Source organism: Dermacentor albipictus, chromosome 1 (assembly GCF_038994185.2).
Source record: "Dermacentor albipictus isolate Rhodes 1998 colony chromosome 1, USDA_Dalb.pri_finalv2, whole genome shotgun sequence".
NCBI lineage: Eukaryota > Metazoa > Arthropoda > Arachnida > Ixodida > Ixodidae > Dermacentor > Dermacentor albipictus.
In genome coordinates this window covers 28,386,067-28,401,642 of record NC_091821.1, presented here as the reverse complement: position 1 = coordinate 28,401,642, position 15,576 = coordinate 28,386,067, and the positions used below count along the sequence as shown (strand labels likewise).

Here is a 15,576-nt window from a genome sequence, read left to right as displayed (position 1 = left end):
GGTGGCAAAGCTTACATTGATAATAACAATTGCTACCCGATTCTGCCAAAAATTAAGCCATTCTCATATTTAGGGCTGAGTTGTCAAAAGGCAAGCACTATCTCTACCATAAGTGTATGTGTGTGTGAGAGAGAGAAAGGCTAACACGCGTTTCTTTTTCTCACCAGAGGTGCCAACGTTTGTGTCAACACATGTGTCCTAGAAACAGCGTGGAGTTATCTTTATTTCAATGCTCTTCGAAAAAGTTATTCGCGTTCCTAGCTTTCAGCCCGCCGTCACTTTGGCTCGCAACGTGATCGCAACACGCGAAGAAAGAAACACGATATTACCGAAGGAGGCCCTGGACGAGAGACTTGTTGATAGCGATGGCCTTGCTGGCTGACTCGTTTCACCCTGAGATTGCTCCTCTTTCAAAGATGGAATAGAATTTCTTGCCTTGTGGACGAGGAGAGGAAAAACGAAGCAGAGGGGAATCCTTCAATCAGCACTTTTTTTTTCTGGACGGAAGAACCACTGATTTGCCCGTTCACCTCGAAGGATATGCGACCGAAGATATATACATACAGGCTTTTTTCCGCCTTCAAAAGGGCACGTCCTGAGGCGTGATTCTGGATCGGAGTTGAATTTTGATTTAATGTTCAAATACCTCTCAGAAATTGGTCTGATAGAAAAGCTTTAAAGAATGAACATTTCATATACAAAAGCCTAAATTTACCCGCCATGTCACCTGTAGATATTAGTATCAGGTCCACTTGCACATTTCATATTTATTTTTATTCTCTTTTCTTTCCCATTCTCCTCTGGCATCTTCTAATCCCATTCCCCATCCCTATACAGAGTAGGAATGAAGAATGGAAAGAAGAATGATGGGTGTAACGTTAAGGGATAATAAAAGAGCAGATTGAGTGAGGGAACAAACGCGAGTTAATGACATCTTAGTTGAAATCACGAAAAAGAAATGGGCATGGGAAGGACATGTAATGAGGAGGGAAGATGACCGATGGTCATTAAGCGTTACGGACTGGATTCCAAGAGAAGGGAAGCGTAGGAGGGGGCGGCAGAAAGTTAGGTGGACGGATGAGATTAAGAAGCTTGCAGGGACAACATGGCCACAATTAGCAGATGACCGGGGTAATTGGAGAAGTATGGGAGATGCCTTTGGCCTGCATTGGGCGTAGTCAGGATGATGATGATGATGATGATGATGATGATTGTGATGATGATTATTATGATTATGATGATGATGATGCAGAGTAGCATGCCAGTGGCTCTATACGCGCCGGCAAAAATCTCTGTTCTTTTATTAAGAGTCTCTCTCTCTCTACTGGCACAAGGTCTCCGATTCAACCCTGGCCGCGGCAGCCGCATTCCTATGGGAGCGGAAGGCAAATGCGCTCGTGTGCCGTGCATTTGGTGCACGTTAAAAATCACCAGGTGGTCGAAATTAATCCGGAGTCCCCCATTACGGCGTGCCGCATTACCAGTTCGTGGTTTTGGCCCGTAAAACTCCGAAATTTAAAAAAAAATAATTGAGGACGCCCTCGTTCTCTAGGGAAAGTATTTATGAAAGCACCATCATTAGCAGTAGGATGGACATGCGACCTTCATGTATTTGGCGTGTCCACAATCTGCGCTTTTTTTTTTTTTTTTGGCGAGTCTCACTTCAGCTTCGACTAAGGTTTCTCTGCTCCGACGACCTCGCCTCGCTATCGGGCAGCCATTAACAACAACGCGTGCCGATATCACCTCGTAAGTTTGAGGTTACAAAGTCGACCTTGCCTTAAAGGACGCCGATTATCGCTGATTACGGATACGCTGTTATATGTATAGTTATATACGCTACTACAAGCAACGGGAACGTCAAAACACTTTTTCCCCCTCTGTAGCTACTGCTTTGAAGTAATCGTACAAGAGTGTGTGTGGGGAGGGGGAGGGGAGGAGGGAGGGATATACATCCTTTGTCAAAAGAAACGAAGCCACTAGGAGCATGAGTGAGTGCTGCCAAGGCTACGCGGCGTCGTGTCGCACCCGTGGGGCTCCTGGCGCAAGAAAGCTCTGGAGAAAGAGGACACAGTTTACTTCCCTCTCTGCAGTTTTTAAACAATGTCAATGCAACGCCGACTGGATGCCCCCGTATCTCGTGTGATCATGCGCCTTGTGACTTCTTTTCACGGGGTCTGTGGATCTTTACTTGGGATAATGGACACTACATTCGTACGCGGCCTGCTTTTACAGTTTGACTAGGTGCGTCACATATATATATATATATATATATATATATATATATATATATATATATATATATATATATATATATATATATGTGTGTGTGTGTGTGTGTGTGTGTGTGTGTGTGTGTGTGTGTGTGTGATTAACGTCGGTCTTCGAATCGTATCTTGCACCTTGTAATTTTTTGTATTTTTTACCGCTATCTGGGGGTAGTGGACGGAGCTCGGAGAAACCTCAATGAGGTGGCAAATGAAGCAGCACGAGGACTTTCTAGCCGTGCTCTTCAAGACCGAGCAACTTACACTTCACCCGGGGCACACAGGGATCGATTATTAACATATAACGAAATCACGAAGCATTATTATTTAAGCAGAAGGGAGTACCCATTGCCACACGGTAAGCTTTGCAGAGCCCAAGCGGTCACATTACGTTTGCTACAGACTAGAACATACCCAAGTCCATATTTTATTAACAGGATCTATCCTGAGAGGGAAACTCAAATCAACTGTAATAAGTGCAATGGCATCATTACTCTTGACCACATGCTTTGGCAGTGCCCCGCGGTCTTCACAGACTGTGACAAGAAAGAAGAATGGTGGCGGCAAATGCTACAAAGCGAATCACTCTCTGACCAATTACGGGCAGTCCAGAAGGCCCGCGATGTGGCTGAAGGGCTCGGCCTGACAGTCCCAACGTGGGAGCGGCCCGCGTCTACCTATGGTTGACCTTCAGGACCAAATAAAGTTCTTCATACCATACCATACCGCTTCGCTGACGTTAACTGGGACACCCTGTAGATTGACTGCGCACGCTCATTTTGGAAAAGCGCATTATTGCCAGAACGCTCTGATATCATCGCATGTGATCATCCTTCATGCATGGAACAATTTATGGTTTGTGCAGAAGCCGGCGACTACATAGTTGCCAACATGTCCACTTTTGTCCAGATGAATCAAATCAAACATACGCTGCCTGGAGGTGGCGACTTTGGAAGTTGCAGTGTTGTTGTTCTTGTTCTTGTTGTTGTGTTTCCAGCTCTCAACGAATTATCTTCTTCTTCATCGTCAGCGTCGATATCCGGCGTCTTCTTCCCTCTTGAGATCCACAGCATGCTCAACGCGATCGCTTTTTCTCATTACTAGGACTACCTTGGAAACGATGATGGTGGTCAGCTATCGACTACACTGTCAACGTCTTCATTATCTGCATGTCAGTGCCCCGTTTTGTCTCGGGTGTATTTTCTTTCTTCCTTTTTTTGAAGAGCAGCTTTTTTTGTCTTACCTCCCAGCCCCCACTCCTCCACCCCCGCCTCTGCGAGAGCAGCTAAAGAGTCCAAGAACGGCTTTACTGTGTCCGTTTGTCCGTCTTTTCCCTTACGTCATTGCCGTCAGGCAGCGCCACCTAAGTATATATATATATATATATATATATATATATATATATATATCTATATCTTCAACTCCGCAGTCACTATTTGGCTGAGAAAAACGAAACTTTGCATCCAGGTCCACTCTGAACTATCTCTCCTGCCCTGTACTATACGTTTCCTGACTCCTTGTTTCAATATTGCATATCTCTCACATCTTTCATGAGATACCTGTATTATCTTTCAAATTTTTTCTTGTGAGTTATCTTTGATTGATATCTTTATTTCCCTTACTGCGCGAATTTTTGGCCCATATTCATAAAGTGGCTTGTATGCGCATACAGCGGTCAGTCGTGACAGGCACCGGCCAATTGAGGTAGCGAAAATGCTCGTGGAGCATATTAGAGCGTATGTCCCAGCGAACTTCTCTCACTCTCCCTTCGATCAGGTACAAACAAACCATTGGAATGGCAGTTGGCTCGTTTTATGCGGAAAAGTGCTTCGACACAAATCACTGCTTGCGTTCTCTTCCACTGGGATCCCAGGACGTACAGAAAGTTCAGGTGGGGTTGAATTTCTGGCCCGTCTAAGAGCCTTCGAGGAACGCACAGAAAAGCAGCGACTACCATAAGTGACTTCCGCTGACTGGGCGGTAGTCGCTGCAGAGAGCGCTAGTGCTTCCACGACCAGTAAGAAGCGCAACGGCTCTCTCTCTCTCTCTCTCTCTCTCTCTCTTTCTTCCTTTCTTTCTTTCTTCCCCCCACAACAACGCTTCACCGGCGAACGCAATGGCCTTTGGAGCAGCGCTCTCGCTCACCGAGCTTTTGTGGAACCTTGAGCATCTCTATAACTGGTATGAAGCCACCCGCGCGCGGGGTCTTAGAAAAAACAAATACCGAGCGCTGGTGAGATCAGCGAAAAAAAAAAAAGAAACCTTCGCGATTGACGGCGCCAGCTGCGGGGATCTGGACTACGGAAATATTCGCCAAAGCAACACGGGTGCGTCGCTGAGCGGCGATCTCGAGTCCAGACGGTTTCTGTGGAGAGACCACTCCGCATGTTTCTGGCAAAAGCTTCTGGAAGCTGGCAGGAAGCAAGTCAGTACGAGTGGAACAGCGATAAGAAGAAAGAAATGGCTGGCCACCCTCTACATGGCAACGTTGCAGGACATTGCCGAGTCCGAGTTCTCGCGGCACTTGTAGCGGGCACGAAGAGAGACTTTCACGCATGCTTCTGTTTTATCTCTTGGAGCAATGTAGCGGTGAGGCTGACGGTCACAGACGCAAACGCCTTTAGACTGTTGTCTGGCGAACTATATATATATATATATATATATATATATATATATATATATATATATATATATATATATATATATATATATATATATATATATATATATATATATATATATATAACGAGAAGAAAGGGGGTTAACCGAGGGGCCCGATTTTTATTAGTCATATCATAAGAAGCCAACAAACACTGACACCAAGGGCAACATAGGGGAAATTACTTGTGCTTAATAAATGAAATAAAGAAACGATAAATTAATGGAAATTAAAGTAGATGAAAAAACAACTTGCCGCAGGTGGGAACCGAACCCGCAACCTTCGAATTTCGCGTGCGATGGTCTACCAATTGAGCTAGCACGGCGCCGTTTTCCCATCCACTTTCTTGGGTATTTATGTGTGCTAGTAGAACCCTGGGAGTGCTAGCCAGTGCCACCACTCATTGACGCCTTCAGGTCGCATATGTGGGTTTACTGACCAGTTGCCTTCACCCTAAAAGATCACGTTCTCGTGACGCCTGCGGCAAAAAAGACGTTCCACGTCCACCGCCAAGGTCTGTGAGTGGTGGCACTGGCTAACACTCCCAGGGTTATATTTATATATATATATATATATATATATATATATATATATATATATATATATATATATATATATATATATATATATATATAGATATTAGTCTATAGTCCACGGGGTACACAAGCTTAAATGTTTAATTGTCGTCGGGCGCGCACTATACACGATCTAAATTTTTTTGAGATCCGAGGCGTGCTTGAAGAGAACGAGGCTTCACGTGAGCAATATTTCGAGCTCACATTGGGAGACTCGTGACATGCAAGCTAAACGAGGACGGGTGCGTAGGGCATCCTGTGCGGAAGTGAGCAAGTGCGTGGGTCGTTGATTCGTGGCACAGCGTCCAATGTAAAGTTGTCAACTGGTTCTACTGTATACAGGGTGTCCCGCGTAACTTGAGCCAAGAATTTAAAAATGAAAGGTGCGTCGGAAACAAACTGAACTGAACTCATACTATTCGCAATAGCCTATAGTAACTCAGGCTTTTTTTCCCTATAACTAACTAATTAATTAGGTTTAATTACCCAACTTTTGAATTATTGGCTGAGGACCTTAAATATGATGCGCAGATTTATAGAGCACCTTCAGAAACCACCGATAGAGTTGTTTCCTTTACGATACGTCTCACGTAGTCCTTTTTTCCGGGTTCCAAAGAAAGCCCGCGAAATATGAAAACAGCCATGTGACGGAGCACTTGCGCACTGGTACTGTGCTGCTCTCAAGCGTGCGTTCGGTGAACAAGGTCGGCTCCCGTCGGATGACGGCGAAAATGTACATGCTGCTGGCCGAGCGCTGCCAATGAGATAAAGAACGCCCTGCCGCTTCCTCTTCGCCTGTCACGATGCAGCCGACTTTGTTCACCGAACACACGCAGCACAATACCACTGCGCAAACGCTCCGTCACGTGGCTTTTTTCATATTTCGCGGGCTTTCTTTGCAACCCGGAAGAAAGGACTACGTGAGAAGTATCGTCAAGGAAACAACTGGATCGGTGGTTTCTGAAGTGCTCTACAAACCTGCTTATGATACTTCGGGTCCTCAGCCAATAATTAAAAAGTTGGGCAATTAATAATTTGTGAGTTATGGGGAAAACAAAAACATGTCTGCGTTACTATAAGCTATTGCGAATAACATGCGTTCGGCTCAATTCGCTTCCGACGCGCCTTTCATTTTTAAATTCTTGGCTCAAGTCATGCGGGACGCCCTGCATATATACTGCAGTATAAAGAGTCGCTAAATAAGTTACTATATATGTATATATATCAGGTAGCATGTGTGGATTTATTGACCGGTTACCTCGTGACGCCTGCGGCAGAAAGGATGTTCCACATCCGCCGCCAAGGTTTGCGAGTGGTGGCGCTGGCTAACACTCCCAGGGTTAGTTCTTGTAGTAAAACATAAATACCCAAGAAAGTGGAAGGGAAAACGGCGCCGCGGTAGCTCAATTGGTACAGCGTCGGGCGAGCAACGCGAAGACGTGGGATCATTCCCTACCTGCGGCAAGTTGTTTTTGAATCCACTTTCCTTTACATTAAATTGTATTGTTTAATTCAATTACTACGTACAAGTAATTAAAAAAATTAAATTATGGGGTTTTACGTGTCAAAACCACTTGCTGATTATGAGGCACACCGTAGTGGAGGAATCCGGAAATTTTGACCACCTGGGGTTCTTTAACGTGCACCTAAATCTAAGCACACGAGTGTTTTTCGCATTTCGCCCCCATCGAAATGCCGCCGCCGTGGCAAGTAATTTCCCTTATGTTGTCCTCGGTATCATGTTGGCTTCTTATGATATGGTTAATAATGAATTATATTAATAATTAACAAATTAATTAAATTGATTAATATAGAAAGGGTCCCTCGGCTAACGCTCTTGCTCCTACTCTCTCTCTCTCTCTCCAATTTATATATATATATATATATATATATATATATAGTCGTATCATAAGAAGGCAACAAAGACACCAAGGACAGCATAGGGGAAAATACTTGTACTAAATAATTGTATTAAAGAAACAGCAAATTAATGGATATTAATTTGGATGAAAAAACAAGTGCCCGCAGGTGGAGCATGAACCACACCTTCGCATTGCGCATGCGGTTGTGTTACCAACAGAGCTACCACAGCGCCGTTTTCCCAGATATACTTTCTGGAGTGTTTATGTTTATCTGCTAGAACTAAACCTGGGAGTGTTAGCCAGCGCAACTACTCAGGGCCATGACGGCGGATGTTGAACATCCTTCCCGCCGCAGGTGTCACGAGTACGTGAGCTTTTTGGGTGATGGCAACTGGTTATTAAACCAGTTGCCGCTCGCGTAATGCGAAGACGTGGGTTCGTGCCCCACGTGTGGCCAGTTGTTTTTTTCATGCACTTTATTTTCCATTAGTTTATCATTTCATTAATTCAATCAATAATTGCAAGTAGTTTCCTCTATGCTGTCCTTGGTGTCCTTGTTTGTTGGCTTCTTATGATATGACTAATAAAAACCGGGCCCTCGGTCTCCCTGCTTCTCGTTCATGTATATATTAGGACTTGCGCCCCACTCCTCACATGCTGAACTGTTCTCTTATGCGCTCTTTGCTGCCTACTTCGGCGGGGCGCGCCCGGGCGGGGGGCACTTGGGGCGCACCGCTGCTCGCGAGACCATCTTGCCCGCCGCTCTTTCCGCTTTCGCTCTCTCTAAAAGAATGACAACGCCGACAGAGTTGCCGACGTAAGGCATGCGTGCCCGACGGTTCGAGATGCGATATAATACCATACGGTGCGGGCATTGTTGCGACAACGCGCGTCCTGCTCTCGGGGGAGTGATGGCGCGGTTACACGCGACGAGGCGTGCCTGCGCGCTTCCCGAAAGGCCCGGCGCCCGAGGCGAGGGAGGCCGACGGCGGAAACGGGACGACGAGAAAAGCACGAGCAGCGCCGTCCCGTTCCGCCGCGGGCGAGGAGGAGGAGCGAGCGAGCGACTTCCAGACGCGGGCTGAACAAACAGGCGCACGCGCGCCCGACTCCGGCACCCACCGGGTGCAGCTCCGCGTGCGCCGCTGCTGTTGAAAATACACGCCCAGACTGGCGCGTACAATAAACAGATTGACCGAGGCAGAAATTTTTTGCCCGATGCGGAGGAGGAAGCGAGTATTTCGGGAAACTGTTTAGCTTTCCCGGGCCGATAGGCTTGCCTTCTTCAGAGTGGCTGCTCAACCGAGTGTAGGGTTACAGCCCCACTCGCCGAGAGCACGGGCGCCCAGGGTAGGGCTCATCGCGGACTGTGCGAGACGCTGCTGCCGTTGCAATGCACGTTCGCGTAGGGCTTTGCTCCGTACGCGATGACAACACGAGATTGCCTAATTATGGTAGCCCTCGGGAGGCCTCGGTGATTTTCTGTAAACAGAACCCACCCTCCCAACTTTGTTCAGGAATGACGGAGGGCAGACGGCGACCTTGGAATGTGTGGTGCGCGAGAGACGCTGCTAGTTCTGGCGTCAAAGGCGCCCCTTTGGAGGCGGAAGCCGGTGGTAGCCGCCGTTATCGCTATGGCCTGAATGTTGGGCAGCATGAAATCTTCAAGGACCCTCAAATACGTGCTCGGCAAATGAAAGGGCCATTTGTCGCACAGGCCGCCCTAAGAGGAAGGAGAAGACACACAACGGCTACATTATAGTATAGCTGACAGCGCAAACGTCCGTGGGCAGCTAACCAAACCGGGGTCCTGTAGTCAGTGCTCGAAGGGCTCGGCCGGCGGCGTCAACAACCCTTATCCTGTTCGGGACCAATGGCGCACAAGGCCACCCATGCCCACCATGACATCGTGCCAGATTGCGCAAGCCGCGGCGAACCGTCCGAGCAACGGGCGTGCGTAGTATCCAGCCGCTGCAGCCATGCTGCCATTTATTTCCTGCCGCTCGTTTTTCGCCTTGTCGCCTGCTCATCTTTTTTGTCAAGCGGCAGTGGGTATCGCAATACGGAAGTCCCCGATGCCAAGCAGCAAGAAAAACAAAGATCAGACTGGAGCGCATGCACAAGCAAAGACGGGTCTACGAAAAAAAGAAAAATATATACTTCAATGACAACGCAGCTGACTGACATTTGCGGTTATCAAAGGGTTCCGGCGACGGCTGCGGGCCGGTTTCGGGTTGCAGGCTCGTTAGGGGAACTCGGCGTCCCCCTTCCCTTTCAGCAAAGGGGCCACAGTGCTTCTCGGAGGCGTCGCCTTGGCTCATGCATGGTGCGAGCAGCTTCGCTCGCCCTTCAGGGATACCAAGAAGCGCAGTTGAGAAACGGGGCGTTGTGCGATTGAACGGAAGCTCGCCTGTCGTGAAATTAAGAGAGGACGAATAAGCGCGCGAAAAGAGACTGTTGCAATGTCTGAGCGGGCCTGTGCTGATGCCAATACTATGCAGGGCACTTCGTGGCGACATTTCAGTGGCTAAGAAAATTGAATCTCTTGTTTTCCGGCCTCCTAACATCGACCACGATAAGGCTGTCAAGTCTTCGCCCGCGTTGGCTGGTGCACGTGACCTTCTAGCATGTTCAGCTCATGCTGATAATGGGAACGATTGCGCGACTCTGATTGGCGCTGTAACGTTGCGTGTTCGTGTGCGTGTCGCGGCCATGGGCCGGAGCAAAGGACACACACGACAGCAGTGAGGTCGGAATCTTACTCGTCGCACTCTACAGCACATGCCAGCACCTCTCTCTCTCTCTCTATCGCGGGCTTAAACGAGGAAGAGTGATTGGCACGTTTCCCACGACTCCCATCGGCACCCGCAAACTATTGCTGTGCATGGCAGCCAGAACGCATATATCTGCCCAGCAAAATAAATATATGATTACAGGAGCAACGATTCCGTGGGAGGAAAGTGAGATAGATACCATTTTTGTAGTATCAACAGCTGTATCGAAATGAAGTGCATTCATTCGTTCTTTCACTAAGTTATTCGCACAATGCTACAGCCAAGATCGCAGCCAAGGCAAATACATTTATATTATCTAATATTGTACAAACGTTATTTGGAAAGCGTTTTCCAGACTAACAAAACTCTTAAAAAGAAAGAAAGAAAACTTCGAGGCTTCCTTGAACTGAACTGCAGGCGACAGCCCGAGATACAGCCCCCGTCACGGCCGTCCAGAGTGCGAGAGGGTGCGCTTCTGCTTGCGTTTGCTCTTATATTGCATACCGTAGACGCCACTGGTTGGAGGCTTTGTTTCTTAGCAATTGGACATGCTCCGCTGACGCTGACATATGCGCTCCTTGCCTGCTCCGATGACGGCCGGAGCCCGGCGAAGGCCTTCTTTGCAATAGGGCTTGATTAGCCAAACTTACCCAAAGCAATGAAAACGACCAGCGGTGGTTCGCCCGCTCGGTAGCGCATGCTCTAAAGCAACAGACATGCACCGACTGTTCCGAACTGGCGTGCCTTCTCTCATACGCACACCGAAGCGAAGTGCTTCCGCGCTCTCCAAACAGCCGTGGCAAGGCAGATTGTTTTCGAGACTGTCCTGCTTCTGTCTGTGCAACACTCTGTTGGCGCTGAACGAACGTGCCGTGCTTCGTATGGCGACAACTTTTGTCGCAACGCCTGCCTGCGTTCGTGTACTCGCCGGCGCTACTTTCTGCTGCGAACATTATACACGACGGAAGGGGGCCAGGAACGCTGTCGGCTGTGCTTGTTCTTCCTTTTCTCCCCTCAATCTACTCCCCACGCACTCTCCTCTTTTCCTGTCACTCTAGCGAGAGGGAGTGCGCGTTGCACAAGACCAAACGCATAATCCGGCTGTGCGAACGTGCACGCTGTCCTTCTCTCTCCTACCTTCCCGGGTGTTTCCCTCTAGACTCCGCTACGGGACAACTCTTAACGTGTCATACAAAAAAAGTGCACTATCGCCTCACCTGACCTGGTACATTAAGGGTTGTCGCCCATGAAAGTTTAGCCCGCACAAGACGTCGTCTCATTTGAACTCATGCGCATTAAACATTCCTGGCGTTAGCTCAAGCACGTGTACGTACTGCGTGCCTCGTACTTGGCGAAAATAGATTTTCGCTTCATAGGAGGGAAATCTTTCTAGACCAGGCGGTGTTTTGACTTTCGAGTTGAAAGTTGCTTCGAGTTTGCATATTTTGTTCGAGTGTGTAGTTATAGCCGGCCCTTCTTGCTGTCCATCCAGAGAGCATCACATAATGAAGTTCTCCCTTAGTGGCCGTTGCATTTCAGTCCGACAGCCGCTGCAGACAACGGCCTCCTTTCGATAACGTCGCAGGGACGGCGCGTGCGGCGAAGCGGAACTCTTCATCGCGCGTCTCGCGCCACTCGCACCGAGCAAGCGGATACATCGCGCCTGAGCACGCGTTCTGAAAATTGCGCCCCGTCTTTTTTTCTTTATCTTAGGCCAGACCGCTGTAAGCGGAGACACGCCTGCGCGAGCCACGGCCTCAGCGCTGGCCGCCTATTTGTGAGTGCTTTCTTGTCCACCAAAGCAGTGGCGTTAGCTTTCGAGGCCACACTCGTCACCGCTGCAGCGGCACGCAGTTTCGCTTTCGCGCCTCCATGTCGCAACGGGCGAAGGCGAAGAAGGCAAACCCGGAGAGGGGCCGCATCTCGTGGCCGAAACGAGGGGGATGACGCAGCACCACGGCCGCCCCGCGTAGGGGACCAAGATGGAGGCATCGTGGCACGAGGCGTTCCCACGGCCGGGCGAGCTGCTCGCGAGAGACGCTGGCCGCCAAGCACTCCACGTGGGCCCAAGCTCGTTTGCCAGACGACGCCCACTCGCTCGCGGCACGCGGGCGCCAACCCCCCCTCCGCCTTAATGAAACGGGTCGCGGCACGCATGCAGCAGGCAGCAGTTCGTACTTTTTTGGCCTGTGCATTCCCATCGAGACGCATTGCGAGCTTGTCGCGCGCATGGTATACTGCTAGTGTCTACAGGCGCCTCGACAGACGTCAGCAGCAACATCGCCACCCCGGCCCCTTTCACTCTTCCACAACAAGCTCGTATCCACCGCCGGGAGGCCGTGGAGCGAATAGCGCCGCAACCTTCCTTTTTTTTTTTTCTCGGCTGGCCCATTAAGTGACTGTTGCCTAAAGTGACCAGTTTATTCTTTATCAGGTTCTCTGTGCCACCGTTGGTGGTTTTGAACAGTGCGCGCTGTAACTCACACCAATGACGACAGAGAGAGCGGCCGCCTTGTCGTATTTCTCACCTCACATCTGTCCCTTCTGAGTTTATGTACATCTTTCTATACATCTTTGTGAGCCCCTTATTCTACCCAGAGATTAAAAAAGAAGAAGAGAAAAAGAACAAACTGTGAGAGACCGCCTCCATACTCCGAGAAAAAAAGATGTGGCTACCACGCTGCGGAAATCGGCCCATAAAGTCTCGTAGAAAATTGCCTTCCGCGGTAATATCACACTAAAATGGCTACTGTATAGAATACTAAAACTTATATACTAAAAATGCTATACTAGAACCATAGTTGCCCCCTTCTTCTTTTACTCTGCCTCGTGATCACTGATTGGTGTACGTAAATTATCTCTCATTAAGTGCATCTTTATTTTCGTTTTTAAAAAGAAGGTTTCGTTATATTTTATATGTTCTTGCACAATTTTCAATGCGCATTAGGGTGTACACAATGTTCATGTTTACAAGCGGCGTTGCAGTGTACCAGGTCTGTGTTTTGCACCAATTCTAAAAACCAATTTAAAGCAAATTTTAAAGAAATCGCTTGTGGCAGTAAACCGAATTCTAACCCTTGACCTAAATTACTCGAAGAGGCAGAAATTGTTTCTAAAAAAAAATCAACGTATTATTTGAGTGATGAACATAATTGCAGTAATTAACATTTCAAATTAATTACATTAGGGCACATATTGCAATTTACGAATTGTAGCCGGTGAGTTCGCAAGGCGTATCCACTTGGAACAAATTCTCAGGGTGACACCACTTTCGAGATATTAATTTTCAAAGTATGCGACGAAATGCATTGGCGTTCCAGTTACTTTAGTGCTTCAGTGCATAAAACAGCATTTTCCTAAATAAACATCCGAGGACACCAAAGCACTTGTTATGAGTTGCGAATGCGAAAGCATTAATGTCCAATAGAACGCCGCTGAGCGGTCCTTCGAGTTATGAACTCCTCGCGGGCAAGCGAGCGCGTTGGGACGCTGGGCACGTTTTGATTTGGTCTTACTGAGACGCAGTTAGAACTTAGCGTGGAAGCTTGGACTTGTTAGTGATTCATTAAGTGATTCATTGGAAAAAGAACACAGCAAAAAAAAGACAAGGACATGAGAGAGCGATACGCACACAGCTCTGACTTACATTCATGAATCCATGAAGGAATAAATATATAGGGTGCTACCACGCGCAATACGTGAATGATCGGAAAAAACCTGGCGCATCATTTGCGATGCTGATAATGATAGCCACGCACCTAGAGAGCCTACGGAATGCTTGCCATTCAAACCCTGTCAAGATACGCCATTTTCCGAGATGAAAGTGCAATCGAAGGAGGAGTTAGAACGCAGGCGAGCGCTTGCGCGTACAAGAAACGCGCGGTTAACACGGGCCTTCTAGAGAGAGAGAGAGAGAGCGAGGACGACGTGGCGTCGCGGCGATGCCCTCTCCCCTCACGCAATACCGCAGAAGCAGGTTTTCCCTTTCGCTCGCTCTGCTCCGTCGAGCCCCGAGCCAGCAAGCGCGAGCCAGCGTAAAGAGCGCGCGAGGCGCGCTCGTGACGTGTACGTGACGTGGCGTCGCGGCCAATGGGAAGTTTCGCTGCTGCAGGCGCCGCCGGCTTTATCGCTCAATGGGCGATTTGACGCTTTCGCATCACGATTAAGTGCAACAACGGTGCATTCTAATCGAAAGTTCGACGGCGCATATCGCGAAACCGGTGCCATCATCAGAATGCGTTCCAAGTCTATATGATTTACAAATTTACTAGCCACAATTCGTTCATCGCAATATGTGCTGTAAATTGTTTAGTTAGAAACTTCATTAGCCAAATTTTGTTGTTCAGTCAATTGCGCATTGATTCCTCGTGGAAGTAATGTCCACCTCCTCGAGTAATTAAGTTCAAGGATTAGGATTGTGCTATCTGCCACAGGTGCTTTTTAAATATGTGGTGCAACTAAAAAAAAAGAACATATCGACAACGAGGGGTAGCCCCTTCCCTTCTTCCCCCCGTCCTGCGGCGTTTCGTACTGCATCATGGCGCGCATAATGGCTTTTGTACGCGGCATATGACTCTTTAAGGGACACCAAAGATAAACAATTAGTTTAGACCAACAAATTGTTTTTTTAAAACATTGTTTTAGTTAATCCTGCTGTAATGACTTAGTTATTAGAAGAGAAAATGAAGGTAATATTTTTTTTTTAAAGTCGCGCCGAAGCTCTAGTGCCGGCACGTCATGTGACGTGACTGATTTCGCTGCAGTTTCTCCCCGTTGTTGCTCAGTGAAGCTTCTTGAAACAGTTAAGTTCATTGAGTCCTTGCGCCTTTTTATAATGCAATGTAGTCCATCTTTAACGATAACAAAAATCAATTAAGTAGGCCCGAAGCAGACACCGTCAAATACCATGATGTCATGGCGAGCTGGTGCGGGAAATGCAAGGCGGCGTCACCACCTGTCTTACGATTTTCGCGTCTCTTATGGCGCAACCAATCTTGTCCTTACAGTAACAGTAGCATTTATTGGGGTACTGTGGAAGGATAAATTAATAATACGGTTCAAATACTTTGTTACTCTTTAATGTCCCTTACGAGTGGATTTATGTCTACTCCCCCCTTTTTTCGTTTCTTTTTGTTGTACTAATGTTGTCTCGATTCGCTTACTTTCGAAAAATGGCGTCGTCCTTGTTTGTTCGCTTGTTTGTTTGTTTGTTTTCTCTGTAGTTGCGGGGGAAAAAAATGGGAGGAGCATACAAGTGCAGTTAATTCTTTATAGGTATATTCAGGCTGTAAACTGGAGTGCTGTTTAAATCAATTATGGATAGACTATCTGACTTCTGATCAGTATATAAGGCGAGTCGCGATGATTTGAAGTTCGCTATCTACCAGACCTTACACTACAAAGGCTAGTTGCAGATGCTGAACAGCCCGAAGAGAAATG

General features: G+C 47.8%; 1 protein-coding gene across 1 annotated transcript in view; it reads left to right on the top strand.

Moving 5' to 3' along the window:
- LOC135906042 (collagen alpha-5(IV) chain-like) overlaps positions 1-15,576 on the top strand; it is a 105,807-nt gene that overhangs the window by 7,250 nt on the left and 82,981 nt on the right. The window lies entirely within an intron of this gene.